Here is a 15,594-nt window from a genome sequence, read left to right on the forward strand (position 1 = left end):
TTGTATGAAGCTGCTTCTTGAGACTAGGAATCACTTTGCCTAGTCCTTACATTAACTGAAGACTTAAGAGGATAGAGTCTTACTCTTAAGGTACCTTGCTAGGCTTCTGCTGTAGAGAAAGGGCCTTCTCTTGAATCAGGATGATCTCCTTGAAAGTTCCTACCTCTGTTTCAGCATCTGACTGCTATCTGAAACTATATTTTAATTTAATTCTGTCCAACATGTTGCTTTTTTTTCACTGTAGAACTGAATGAGTCATCGGTTATAACCATCCAACAAAGTAAATATTCCATCTAAGAAATCAACCCAGTACCTTTTAATTCTGTCTTACTCAATTTCTCATGGCATGGAAAGAATAAGAAGGATTTGGGACAAAAATATTACACAAATGACCTCTAGCTTAATTTTTCATAGAGTCTCTTCCCAACTGAAAACCCTATGACATTGACCTCTACTGTACTGTCTGCATTACTTTCAACATTCCCATCTTTCAGGTTCTACAAGAAGAGCCAGTTAAGCTCTATGTAAAGCTTTCTATGCCTTTTGTGATCTAAAGTTGTGATATCTTCCACACTCCTTCAAAAGACAGCATTTCCCAGGTTTTTGCCTAGCAAGAAAAACCACTTTTGGTGTTTTTTGTTTGTTTGTTTTTGTTTTTTTGGTTTTGTTGTTGTTGTTCTAACTTGCTACTCTGTTGCTATGATTGAATTCTCTAACCAAAAGCATCTCTAGTAATGAATGGGTTTATTTGGCTAATTTTGTCAGATCAGAGTCTGTCATTTTTTAAGTTTAGGACAGAAACTCAAGTTAGCAACTGACAGCAAAAACCATGGACAAACATTGTTTTCTGGATCTCTCTCTTCCTTGGTCACTGTCTCATGCTCAACTCTCTTATCCAGCACAGGCCTACTTGCTTAGGGATATTGCTATCATGAGTGGAAGAGCCTCCCCCCACATCCATCATCAATCAACACAATCACTTACAGACATAGCAGTTTCTGGATATTATGAATAAAGCTGCTATGAACAGAGTTAAGCAAGTCTTTTTGTGGTAAAATGGAGGAGCATCTTTTGAGTATATCCCCAAGAGTGGTATAGTTAAGTCCTGAGAATATGGATTCCCAATTATCTGAAGAACTGCCATATTGATTTTCATAGTGGCTGTACAAATTTGTACTCCCTCCAGCAATGGAAGAGTCTTCCTTCCACTTGTTCCACATTCTTGCCAGTATGAGCTTTCTCATGTGCTACTAACCTTAGCCATTCTGACAGGTGTGATGAAATATCAGAGTAGTTTTGATTTCAATTTCCTTGATGGCTAAGGATGTTGAACATTTTTTTTGTTTATCAGCCATTTCAGATTCCTCTGTTGAGAATTCTCTGTTTACAGCTGTACTCTATTTTTTTTATTTATTTGGTTTGTTGATGTCTAGTTTTATAAGTTCTTTATTATCCTGAGTAAGGCAACCCAGAACCACATAGACAAACATGATATGTACTCACTTATTAGTGGCTACTTATTAAGTAAACAATAATCATAGTACAATCTACAGACCTAGAGAGGCTAAGTAACAAGGATGGTTATAGAGGGCATGCATGGATCTCCTTGTGTCTATGGTTTCTATTGCTGTGCCGAAACACCATGACCAAAAAGCAAGTTTGGAGGTAAAGCTGAGACCTTGGGGATAGCTGTTTACTGGCTTGCTTGAGTTACTGTCCTAACTTTCCCCAATGATGGACTATGATTTGGAAGTGTAAGCTAAATAAAGCCTTGCCTCCCCAACATGCTTTGTGGTCATGGTGTTTTGACAGCAATAGAAACCCCAACTAAGATCAATTGGAACCAGGGACCATGATACTGTTTTGATAGGCTTGACCATGTTTTTGTTTGGAGAAATTTGGACTTTGGTACTTTAGGTTAGGAAAGCAGTGGAATGTTTTAAGTGCTGCTTAATGGGCCATGCTAGTAGGAGCATGGAAGATAGTGGTACTGAGTGTGATTTGAACCACTGTTGGGTGGATCAAGAGGTTTCAGAGAATGTTAGTATGTTGCCTAGAAATCATCCTTGTGATATTTTGGTGAAGAATATGGCTTTTTTTTATATTTTCTAAAATCTTTATTGACAAAAATTCACATAGTATATAATTTGCCTGTTTGCACAATTTGATAGACTTTAGTCCAGCATCATCATAGACCTATAACACAATCACCACTTTCTATTTTAGAACATCACTGTCTTCAGTTTCATACACACGTATAATGTATGGTGATTACATTCCACCTTATTTTTTTAAATGAACATAATATTTGCAGTTGTAACCATTTTTAGTTCACAATTCAGTGGCATGAATTACACTCAAGGTATTAATTACACCCATGATATTCATTAATTACACTCATGATATTAATTATATTTATGGTATTCATTGATTACATTCACAGTATTCATTCAATAACTATATTTATGATATGATTTATTACATTAATGATATTATGTCTTGATAATACTATCCATTTGTGGGGCTTTTCCATCACACAAAACAGAGAATCTGTACTTAGGAAATCATTGCTCTATATCCCTTTCTTCTCCATTTTGAGATAACGTCTAATCTCTCTGTCTCTATGAATTTGTATGTTCTATATATTTCATTTAATACAATTCTATAGTATTTGTCCTTTTTTTAAATGTAAAAACTGTCAGGGACCAAACATGGACCATGGAAAAGTACTAGCTAGGCCAGAGAACAAGCCCCTGCCCTAAACCAGATGCCCCCAAAGATAAAGAACAGGTCAGGCAGGTCAGGTAGCATAGCAACAGAACAATGGGCCCTGACCAGTGACCTTACCACCTAGCAGCCTCACGACTTGCACATAGTCCTTCACCTGCACGTAAGGCACGTCTGCATCCCTTCCCTCCTTCCTGCCCCCTCCCCCCATGCTGTATAAGCCTTGCTGAGGAGAATAAAATTTGCAGCTTGATCAGAACACACTGTCTTGCTGTCTTCCTTTTGTGTCTCTCCTGTCCCTTTCATTCTCTCCCACAGGTGGGTCACCCCTGTTGACACCCCGCTGGCCGGGGCAACTGGCATCCAACGTGGTGGCTTGACCCTCACCTCGTTGGGAGTTGAACGTCCTTCTCCAGGAAAGTCCAGACGTCTGGTGGAGATATTTTTGCTGATAGTCCATTGAGACCGCCTGACTCAATGCCCTTTCTTGACGATTGGGAGGAGAGCGGGAAGGACGAGGTTAGTCTAAACTTAGGCTTAACCATGGGACAGGGAAGTTCTTCCCGTGACCTTTTCCTTAAGGGCATTAAAGAGGCCCTCAAGACACGAGGGATTTGGGTGCATAAACAAAAAAGACCTCAACAAATTCTTTAGTCACTTAGAGGACTGTTGTCCCTGGTTTCCCCAAGAAGGGACGATTGATGTTAATGATATCCTAAAGGTTTATAAATAAAAAAAAAAAAGGAAAAAAAAGATTTAGGTGACCCCTAAAAGCTGCCAACCTTATGAAATTCATTTACCGTCAGACTATGATAAGCGTCAGAGATTCTAACCCCTCCCTTTTATGGAGAAACCTGCCGTTACTTCATTCAGGTTCTTACAAGGAGGTAACACAATATTATCACACTACCAGACCTCCTGAGAGTGTAAACTAGAGCTAATGAAGTTCCCTATGTTCTCCATAGTAGCAGCAGTGTCCTGTTACAAACAGCCTTTTTTGCTAAAACTATTGGAATCTAAGGGCTAACTTGAGCCCTAAACTTGCCCTGCAGCTAACTAGGAGCTCCGCTCCAGCAGCCTTCTTTTAAATTAATGTAAGTCTCACAGCCAGTGCCGATTAAAAAACTAATGACAACTCCCAGCTCTCCTAAAAAAGTGTCTTTTTCTCTCTCTTTCCTCTTTCTGGGTTGACTTTTAAGTTCTTGGTAATTTACAAAAATCTTGGCCAAGTACAAGAACTTCAGTCAACTCATCGCAAAAACAGGTCCTGCTTAGGGGACACCCTGCTACGACCTGTATGGATTCAACAGATCCCCGGAAGACGGAAGACGTTAGGGGGTTGGAATCCTAAACATCTGCCTTCTTCCCTCTGAACCTAACTATCTGCTATCTGCATCTCAGCTCACTTCTGCCTTTGAGTCATCTCCACCCTTCTCCTCACCTTGCCATTTCCGGTGGCTATCTGGCTTGATGCAGACTGGGTGCAGCTGCTACAAAAAAAAAATCCTCCTTTGTTTTACTGTTTTACTGTGCTTATCTCATTTCATGATACACCTTAAAGGATTTATTAAATTGTTACTCTCCTTATATACTATATTTTAAATAAGAGTTCCTGTTTCTATATTAAAATAACTTAATATTTTTAAGGCTAAAGCTGACAGGTATAAAACCTAAGATCTAAGTTTATAAAGACAACTAACTTATAAATTGTTAAGAATAAGTTTACGGGCTGGAGAGATGGCTCAGAGGTTAAGAGCACTGGCTGCTCTCCAAAAGGTCCTGAGTTCAATTCCCAGCAACCACATGGTGGCTCACAACCATCTGTAATGAGATCTGGTGCCCTCTTCTGGACTGTAGGCAGACATGCAGGCAGAATAGTGTATACATAAATAAATAAATCTTATAAAAAAAAAAAAAAAAAAGAATAAGTTTACTTTAATTAAAGATAATTAAGAAATAAAACTTATTGATTGGTCGACCTAAACTGTAAACTGTTAAGGATAAGTTGTACTTAAGCTATAAGCTATTAGAGATAATTATTAGGATACAAATTAAGGGTTAATCATCATAAATTATCAAATCTTCTAATGTATGCAAAATCATATTTATATACATGCTGAGTATGCTAAGTTTCATATAATCAATTCATTAATTAGCCCCCTAACATTTAAAATGTTTAACCTTTGGACAAAACTGTCATACCCCTTATTGCCAGGGTTTTGCCCAAACTATGCATTGAGATCATTTAGATTAGATCCCCATTTACCAAGCCTAAAAGATAATTTGCCTTGCTATCCAAATTCATAGAAAAAGTAGCTTGCCAAACAGATTTCAAAATAAACTTTGACTGTTCCTTTGTTTAAAGGAATTCACCATATTGGCTGCTCTCAGTAATCAATCATCTATATCTCCTGATAAATTAAATATAAAAATGCTTTTAGATATAAACTTTTTATAGGATATAAAGGATTAGATATAAAGAATGTTTAAGAACACTAAGAAATAATTTATTACATATGTAATGCAACTAATTGGGATAGAGAAATATAACATATAAACATCTAGATATATTATAAATGATACATAAATCTCAATAAGTAACCTAAAGATATTGAGGATGTATGCCTAAGTTAGATCTATGGATAAGGTTTTTATTGAGGTCTGAGATAGATATATAGGCTTTAAAAATAAACTTATGTATACCTTAATACAAAAGTCTATGGACCTCCTCAGAAGGGACACTGGGGCTAATTATAGGCCGTAGCTCCTCAGCTGTACAAGGTTGCCCTAGGGATGTGTGATTCTGACTTTACTGGAGAGATTAAGATCATTGTACAATTCAGATTCATACACGGCAGCACCTAAGGGAGCTGCTGGTGTGGATTCTAGTGATATGATATATCTAGTGGATTCTGAGTTCAGGAAATTAAATATTCCAAACAACTAAACACTGAAAATACATGGCAAGAAGATAATTGGCTTGCTAGACATAAACATAGATGTTTCATATATTTCAGAAAAAGATTAGCCAAGTACTTAAGATGACTATTACTTCTTCATCTCTTACAGGCCTAGGTCAAGCTAATAATGTAGCCAAAAGGTCAGGAAAATCTAATGCTCCTATCTGGATCAAACAATGGCTTTTAAATGCTGAGAAAATTATAATTGCTACCTGTCTGGTGGAGGAAAAACTTAAATATTGGGCATATAAAGTCCCCTACCAGCCCTTAAATCACCCCAATATCTTTTTATTTAGGAAATCAGGCTTATAGACTGTTATAGGTCCTTAAAAAATTAAATAAAATTTATTAAAGCCAAGGAAAGTCTCACAGCCTGGCTTGCCATCTCCCAGGGCCATCCCCAGAAATAAAAAAAAAATAGTCATAGATAGATAAGATTGCTTCTTTACCATACCTCCTCAACCTAAAGATTGTCAGCATTTCACTTTTAACTTGCCTACTCACCCTACCATGATGAAGGCCAAAGCTGACATACAGAGCAGGAAATTCGAGTTCATTGAGCAAAGTTCCTCATTATATATATAGATTAACTATCAAAACTAACTGTCAATTATAGCTTCCTCACAGTCCCCCAACCTATATGTATGTATACATGTATATGTATATACATATATCTTACATTTATTGTACAGATGATATTATATTTATATCAAACTATGAAACTTGTGAGTCTATACAATGACAAATAGCTCTACAGGATATATTGACACCTTTTCATATGTCTGTCCAACAATTATAAATTCTCTCCCTATGGAAGCTTACCCACGAGGCTTATGTCCTTATGATTTATGGTTATAAAATAAAAAATAATACACCATTTCTTTTACTGCTTTTTAATTTTAGGAATGTCTTGAGCTCATATATAGACAACAGCCTTACATATACTTCAAGAGCTCTTAAGAATTGGTGCTTAATTTTTCATATCCCCCAATACAGGTATTCCTTATCACCACCAGGCCAAGTCACAAAATTACACCTAAGCCTCTACGATCTCCTCACTGATATTTTAAAAGGTCCTGATATAATGTCAGGAGGAGGATATATGTCTTTATAGGACATTGACCTGCCTTTATGAATCCTGGATTGCCTGGTCACACTATATATTGGCAACTGCAGGACAAAGGCGCTCTAAAGCTGCCAGTTTAAATACAGGTTGTTATTTACCTCTAGATTCTTAAATATTGAGCCTTGAATATAAATAAATTGATACAATTCCAGATCCTTTTGATGAACTGTTCATCAAAACTTATAGAAATATGATTAGAACTACTAATTCTGTTCTAAATGTATTTTATTAATTTTTGTCAAAATATATATGAGACGAGAGATATATAAATAACACATTTCAGATTTCATTCTCTGGCTATCCTGATGTTTTGTTGAGGCTCCAAGGACTCATAATTTTGCTCTGATAAAGTTCACCACTGTTATATTGCTAACATGTCTAAGATTTTGTCTATTAAGAAGGTTCTTAGAAGCTTCAGGAGATCATGCCGGTGGTGATGGCATGCAATCAACATTTGCCAATGCCCACAAGCCAAGAAGGACTGGGAGGAATACAACCTGACTACAGTTTATACCTCCCACTTACAAATTTTCTTTTTCTTCTCTGGGGGTGGAGTCAGACTGCCCACAATTGCAAAATTTATTGGAGGGAGGAAAGCATAGGATGCCCCAACCCATGACTATGGTTACTCTGGCTGTCCTCCTGGGGGTCGGAGCTGCAGGGGCTGGTATGGGCATAGCTTTCCTGGTTTTATCTAATCAACATTATTCAGAGCTTAGAATTTCCATATATGAAGATATAGCATAGCTTGAGCGAGGCATTTCCATCCTTGAATCCTCCCTCACCTCCCTTTCAAAGGTGGTCCTCCAAAAGTGCCGAGGGCTCGACCTCCTCTTTCTATAGCAAGGAGGTCTCTGTGCAGCTCTTAAGGAAGAGTGCTGCTTTTATACTGATCATACAGGAGTAGCAAGGGATAGCATGGCCAAGGTCCGGGAAGGCTTAGAGGAGTGCAAAAAAGAAAGAGATCAAGAGCTAGGCTGGTTCCAAAATTGGTTCTCTGCATCTCCCTGGCTAACAACCCTCCTGACGTCCATTCTGGGACCCTTGGTTGGCCTCATTCTTGTCTTGACATTCGGCCCTTGGGCCTTGTCTAGACTAACTCAATTTGTGCACGGTCAGCTGGCCGAACTTCAGGCAAAACAAATTCAGGTTCATTACCATCGCCTCGATCTCCATGATTGTGGTCTCGATGAACCAGATAAAGACTCCGTATCAGCACAGGCCTCTCTGCTCAGGGGAGGATGCACCTGTGCCTGGGAGCTGGAGCCCGCTGCATAGGGGATTGAGGGTGCAGTCGGGACTGCAGAAGGCAGGGAGACTAAAGTACTCCACCATCCTGGGTGCCTTGGATGACATGCTCTATTGCCCGGTGGTTATGCAGACCCTATACCCTTTCCTCCCAAATTCAAACCCGACCTGTATAAAACTGCACCTTTCCAGCTTCCTTTGGGGCATGTGGAGATGCCTACATGGACTGACTGTTAACAAAGGAACTTATCAGGGATAGAACTTCTGTTCTATATAACCCCTCTCCCATCACAGCAAAAACATTTGGGCCTCCTTTCTTTGTTTTGCTATATGTATAGAAGGGGGAGATGTCAGGGACCAAACATGGACAATGGAAAAGTACTAGCTAGGCCAGAGAACAAGCCCCTGCCCTAAACCAGATGCCCCCAAAGATAAAGAACAGGTCAGGCAGGTCAGGTAGCATAGCAACAGAACAATGGGCCCTGACCAGTGACCTTACCACCTAGCAGCCTCACGACTTGCACATAGTCCTTCACCTGCATGCCCCCCTTCACCTGCATGTATGGCATGTCGTGCACCCCTTCCCTCCTTTCTGCCACCTCCCCCCCCCATGCTATATAAGCCTTGCTGAGGAGAATAAAATTTGCAGCTTGATCAGAACACACTGTCTTGCTGTCTTCCTTTTGTGTCTCTCCCATCCCTTTCATTCTCTCCCACAGATGGGTCGCCCCCGTTGACACCCTGCTGGCCAGAGCAAAAAACATTTCATGTACAACTGCAGGCGAATAATACACAGATAGCTTGAACATAAAAACGGGTTATAATTCAAAAGTCTAGGGTTATTTGAAACTGGAAAATATTTTCTCTGTAGAAAATAGTAAAAATAATAACATTTCCCAATAAGCCCCTTTAAGCCAAATAATAGCTGAATTATACATATAAATATTGATTAGATTCTGGGATACAGAAGAAATCTATCTTCATCTGTTCACAGAGCTATGTTTTACTTAAGTTGTGTAAGTGAGATTCCTATTTATTTTCCCCTTCACTGTTTGATTTACAGCAGACATTTTTCTTTAGGCTAATCCATAATCTAAAAAGATTTTAGCCTCCCCTCCTGAAAGTACAGCCAGTATATTCTTTCATCAGCTTGATATAGTAATAATTCTTATCCTAATAGTGAAATGTTTCTCTAACGCATGCCCAGTGATTGGGCAAAACCAAAACTTATTATAAGCAACAGTCATCCTAGGGTCCTCCTTGCTAGGTAGCCTCCCTGGATCTGTGGGTTGCAGTCTGATTGTCCTTTACTTTATGTCTAGTATCCACTTATGAGTGAGTACATACCATGTTTGTCCTTCTGAGTCTGAGTTACCTCACTCAGGATGATATTTTCTAGTTCTATCCATTTGCCTGCAAATTTCATGATGTCATTGTTTTTCTCTGCTGAGTATTTGTGTATATGTACCACATTTTCTTAACCCATTCTTCAGTTGATGGGCATCTAGGTTGTTTCCAGGTTCTGGCTATTACAAATAATGCTGCTATGAACATAGTCGAGCATGTGCCCTTGTGGTAAGCATTCCCTGGGTATATGCCCAAGAGTGGAATAGCTGAGTCTTGAGGGAGGTTGATTCCCAATTTTCTAAGAAAGTGCCATATTGATTTCCAAAGTGGCTGTGCAAGCTTGCATTCCCACCAGCAGTGGAGGAGTGTTCCTCTTACTCCACATCCTCTCCAACATAAACTGTCTTCAGTGTTTTTGATCTTAACCATTCTGACGGGTGTAAGATGGTATCTCAGAGGCATTTTGATTTGCATTTCCCTGATGATTAAGTATGTTGATCAATTCCTTAAATGTCTTTCAGCCATTTGAGCTTCTTCTTTTGAGAATTCTCTGTTTAGCTCTATAGCCCATTTTTTAATTGGACTGTTGTGTATTTTGATGTCTACTTTCTTGAGTTCTTTATATATTCTGGGTATCAGCCCTCTGTCAGATGTGGGATTGGTGAAGATCTTTTCCCACTCTGTAGGCTGTTGTTTTGTCTTATTGACCATGTCCTTTGCCCTACAAAAGCTTCTGAGTTTCAAGAGGTCCCATTTATTAATTGTTTCTCTCAGTGTCTGTGCTACTGGTGTTATATTTAGGAAATGACTACTTCCTACTTTCTCTTCTATCAGGTTCAGAGTAACTGGATCTATGTTGAGGTCTTTGATCCCCTTGGACTTAAGTTTTATACATGGTGACAGATATGGATCTATTTGCAGTCTTCATCATGTTGACATCCAGTTATGCCAGTACCATTTGTTGAAGATGCTTTCTTTTTTCCACTGTGCAGTTTTGGCTTCTTTGTCGAAAATCATATATTCATAAATGTGCAGATTAATGTTGGGGTCTTCAGTTCAGTTCCATTGGTCTACATGTTGGTTTTTATGCCAGTACCAGGCTGCTTTTATTACTATAGCTCTATAGTAGATCTTGAAGTCAGGGATTGTGATGCCTCTAGAGGTTGTTTTTTTCCTTTTTTTTTTTTTTTTAGCTGAGGACCAAACCCAGGGCCTTGCGCTTACTAGGCAAGGCTCTACCACTGAGCTAAATCCCCAACCCCAGAGGTTGTTTTATTGTACAGGATTCTTTTGGCTATCCTGGGTTTTTTGTTTTTCTATATGAAGTTGAGTATTGTTCTTTCCAGGTCTGTGAAGAATTGTGTTGGGATTTTGATAGGGATTGTATTGAATCTATAGATTGCTTTTAGTAAGATTGCCATTTTTACTATGTTAATCCTACCTATCCATGAGCATGGGAGATCTTTCTATTTTCTGATATCTTCAATTTCTTTCTTCAGGGACTTAAAGTTCTTGTCATACAGGTCTTTCGCTTGTTTAGTTAGAGTTACCCAAAGGTATTTTATATTATTTGTGGCTATTGTAAAGGGTGATGTATCTCTGATTTCCTTCTCAGCTTGTTTGTCACTTGTATATAAGAGGGCTACTGATTTTTTTGAATTAATCTTGTATCCTGCTACATTGCTGAAGGTGTTTATAAGCTGTATGAGTTCCTTGGTCAAATTTTTGGGGTCACTTATGTATACTATCATGTCATCTGCAAATAGTGAAAGCTTGACTTCTTCCTTTCTAATTTGTATCCCCTTGATCTCCTTATGTTGTCTTATTGCTCTGGCTAGAACTTCAAGTAGTACATTGAATAAGTATGGGAGAGTGGACAGCCTTGTCTTGTTCCTGATTTTAATGGAATCGCTTTGAGTTTCTCTCCATTTACTTTGATGTTGGCTGTAGGCTTGCTGTAAATTGCCTTTATTATGTTTAGGTATGTTCCCTGTATTCCTGATCTCGCCAAGACTTTTATCATGAAGGGGTGTTGGATCTTGTCAAAGACCTTTTCAGCATCTAGTGAGATGATCATGTGAGTTTTTTCTTTCAGTTTGTTTATATGGTTTTTTTCTTTCAGTTTGTTTATATGGTGTATTACATTGACAGACTTTCATATGTTGAACCACCCTTGCATCCCTGGGATGAAGCCTACTTGATCATGGTGGATAATTGTTTTGATGTGTTCTTGGAGTCTGTTTGCCAATATTTTATTGAGTATTTTTGCATCAATGTTCATGAGGGAGATTGTTCTGTAGTTCTCTTTCTTTGTTGCATCTAGCCACAGTCACCAACATACTGAAATTACATAAAGACTCAACAAAGAAAGAGAATTACAACCAATTTCCTTTATGAACATAGATGTAAAAGATACTCAAAAAATTCTGATCAAGAACACAAGAAAAAGATCATCCACCATCATCAAGCAAACTTCATCCCAGAGATGCAGAGATGGCTCAACATATGGATGTTTGTAAATGTAATCTACCATATAAATAATCTGAAAGAAAAAACACACACAATCATCTCATTAGATGCCACAAAAGCCTTTGATAAAATCGAATGCTGCTTCATGATAAAAAGCATTGGAGAGATTAGGGACATCCTAAACATAATAAAGGCAATTTACAGAAAGCCTATATCCAACATCAAATTAAATGGAGAGAGACTCAAACCAATACCACTGAAATCAAGGACAAGAAAAATTGTCCACTCTCTCCATATCTATTCAATATAGTACTTGAAGTTCTAGCTAGAGCAGTAAAATAGCTGAAGGAGATTAAGGGGATACAAATTGGAAAGGAAGAATTCAAATCATCATTATTTGAAGATGATAAGGTGCTATACATGAATGACCCCCAAAATTCTACCTCTAAACTCCTACAGCTGATAAACACTTTCAGCAAAGTGTATGTATACAAGATTAACTCAAAAAAAAATCAGTAGCCCACCTATATATAAATGATAAATGGACTGAGAAAGAAATCAGGGGAAAAAACCCTTCACAATAGCTTCACATAATATAAAATATGTTGCAATAAATCAAAAAAAGCAAATGAAAGACTTGTATGATAAAAATGTCAAGTGTTTGAAGAAAGAAAATGAAGATATCAGAAGATGAAAAGACCTCCCATTCTCATGGACCTATAGAATTAACATAATAAAAATGGTCACCTTATCAAAAGCAATCTACAGATTCAACACAATCCCCATCAAAATTCCAACACAATTCTTTATAGACCTTGAAAGGACAATACTCAATTTCATATGGAGAAATAGAAAGCCCAGGACAACTAAAACAATCCTGGACAATAAAAGAACTTACAGAAATATGACTATCTCTGATTGAAAACTATACTATAGAGCTATAGTAATGAAAACGGCATGTTATTGGTGGCTTTTAGACACATTGATCAAAGGAACCGAATCAAAGACACAAAAATAAATCCACATACCTATGGAGAGCTAATATTTTGATAAAGAAGCCAGAAATACAAACTATAAAAAACAATGCTTCTTCAAAAAATGGTGCTGGTCAAATTGGATGTCCAAAGGTAGAAGAATGCAAATAGATCCAAATTTATGACCCTGCACCAAACTCAAGTCTATGTGAATCAAAGACCTCAACATAAACCAGACACACTGAAATTGATAGAAGAGAAAGTAGGGAACAACCTTGAATGCACTGACATAGCAGACAACTTCTTAAAGAGGACACCAACAGTTCAGGAACTAAGATTGATAATAAATAGGACCTCATGAAACTGAAAATCTTCTGTAAGGCAAAGGACATCATCAGTAGGACAAAATGGTAGACTAAGAAATGAGAAAATATTTTTTAAATTCCATATCCAATAGAGGCCTAATATATAAAATATATAAAGAATTCAAGAAACTAAATATTAAAAAACCTAAGAATCCAATTAAAATTTTGGTACAGATTTAAACAGAGAATCCTCAACAGAGGAATCTCAAATGATTGAGAAACACTTAAAAAATGTCCAACATCCTTAGCCATCAGGGAAATACAAATCAAAATAACTCTGAGATACCATCTTCTACCTGTCAGAATGGCTAACATCAATAATACAAATGACAGCTCATGCTGGTGAGGATGTGTAGCACAGGGAACACTCCTCCATTGCAGGTGGGAGTGAAAATTTGTACAGCCATTATGGAAATCAATATGGTGGTTTCTGAGAAAACTGGGTATTGATCTAGCTCAAGACCCAGCTATACCACTCTTGGGCATATACCCAAAGGACACTCCATCCTACCATAGGGACTCTTACTCAACTATGTTCATTGCAGCTTTATTCATAATATCCAGAAGCTGGAAAGAAACTAGATGTTCCTTAATTGAAAAATGTATAAAGGAAATGTGGTACATTTACAAAATATAGTATTAATTAGCTGTTTTTAAAAGTGACATCATGAAATTTATAGGCAAATGGATGCAACTAGAAAAAAATCATCCTGAATGAGGTAACCTAACACAGTCCCACAAAGACAGATATGGTATGTATTCACTTATAAGTGGATATTAGCTATTAGGTAAATGATAATTAACTACAATCCACAGACCCAGAGAGGTTGGGTAAAGAGGAGAGCTATTGGCACAAAGCATGAATTCTTGAAAGGGTAAAAAGAATAGATTCTGTGGGTGGGATGGGGGTGAGTGAGGTCAGGATCAGGAGGGACCAGGTGGGCATATGGAGGGAGAGAGTACAGGGAGAGAGAGAGCTGGAATTAGGGAGCATTTAGGGGCTAGTGTGGAAACCTAGTGCATTGACAACTTCCTGGAATCTGTGAGGGTGACCAGAATGAGGTCTCCTAGTAATGGAGGACAAGGAGTCTGAACTTGCTGTCTTTTGTAGTGATGGGATTGAGTTACACTGAGTACAGTTGTTGGCTAAGGAGGTCCTCTGGAGATTCTTAAACAACTCAGGCTGCTGCTAAGACAGAAGGTTGTTCTCTGAAGACTGACAGCAGGGCTCAATTTCCCAGGACAATTTCCACACAGCTCAGTGAATGCAGAGAGGTTTTATAGGTGCAGGCTTGGAACTTTTGCCTCTATGTTCTATCTCCTTGTCACAAGAAGGTACTCACCAGGCTACAGAAAGTGAAACCTGAACACCAATCCACCTCCAAAACTTTCCACCTACAATCTGTCCTGCCTGTAAGATGTGCTAGAGCATGGTGACATAGAACATGTGGGAGTGGCCAACTTGAGGTCCAAACTGTGAAAGGGAACCCATGCCTTACACTGCCCGAATGGCCAGGAACCTCAGAGACTTAAATGGCAAACATGGGACCTGCATGGGTTTGCACCAGGTCCTCTGCATATATATTTTGGCTGTTAGCTTAGTGTGTTAGTGGGACTCCTAACAGTGGTAGAAGATATACTTCTGACTCTTTCGCTTGCTCCTGAGACTTTCCTTCCTATTGGGTTACCTTGTTCAGCCCCAATGAGGTTTTTTGACTTGTCTTTCTATATCTTCTTTGGTCCTGTTTGGCTGTTCCTTCTTGTAGTCCTACTCTTTTCTGAAGAGGAAATGGAGGGGGAGTGGATCTGGTAAAGAGGGAACAGGGATGGGCCCTAGGAGCGGAGGTGGGGGGGAAACTCAGATTGGGATGTATTATGTGAGAGAAGAGTTTGTTTTCAATTAAAAAGATAATTCCTTTTTCCCTAGATGAAATGCAAAGAAGAAGGGAAGCAATAATGAACAAAGAGATGTGGGATAGTGAAGCCAGGGAAAGAGAGGTACAGTTCTCTTTCTGCATGTGCAGAGGGTGAGCATCACACAGGCACTTATTTCAAGCTCATTCTTGGGACTTGTCTAGATCTGTGAAATCAGAAGTATTGCCACATTAATTATATAATACATTGACCATACACAAACTGATATATTAAAAATGTTAAACGTTTAAACACAGTCTCCATAGCGAAAATGAAAATGTTATTATCTAAGGTGGGTTATTTGATAAAAAGAAAACAAAGAGATGAGTCACTTGTCTAAGGCTATTACATTTTTTTAAAACTATACTTTATTGTCATTATTTAAACTCAAACAAAACAAGTCAGCCTGTTTGTTGACCTCACTCTTACTTTGTCATGTAGTATGAAAAATTGACAGAAAGCTC

This window comes from Peromyscus eremicus, chromosome 17, assembly GCF_949786415.1.
Source record: "Peromyscus eremicus chromosome 17, PerEre_H2_v1, whole genome shotgun sequence".
Taxonomy (NCBI): domain Eukaryota; kingdom Metazoa; phylum Chordata; class Mammalia; order Rodentia; family Cricetidae; genus Peromyscus; species Peromyscus eremicus.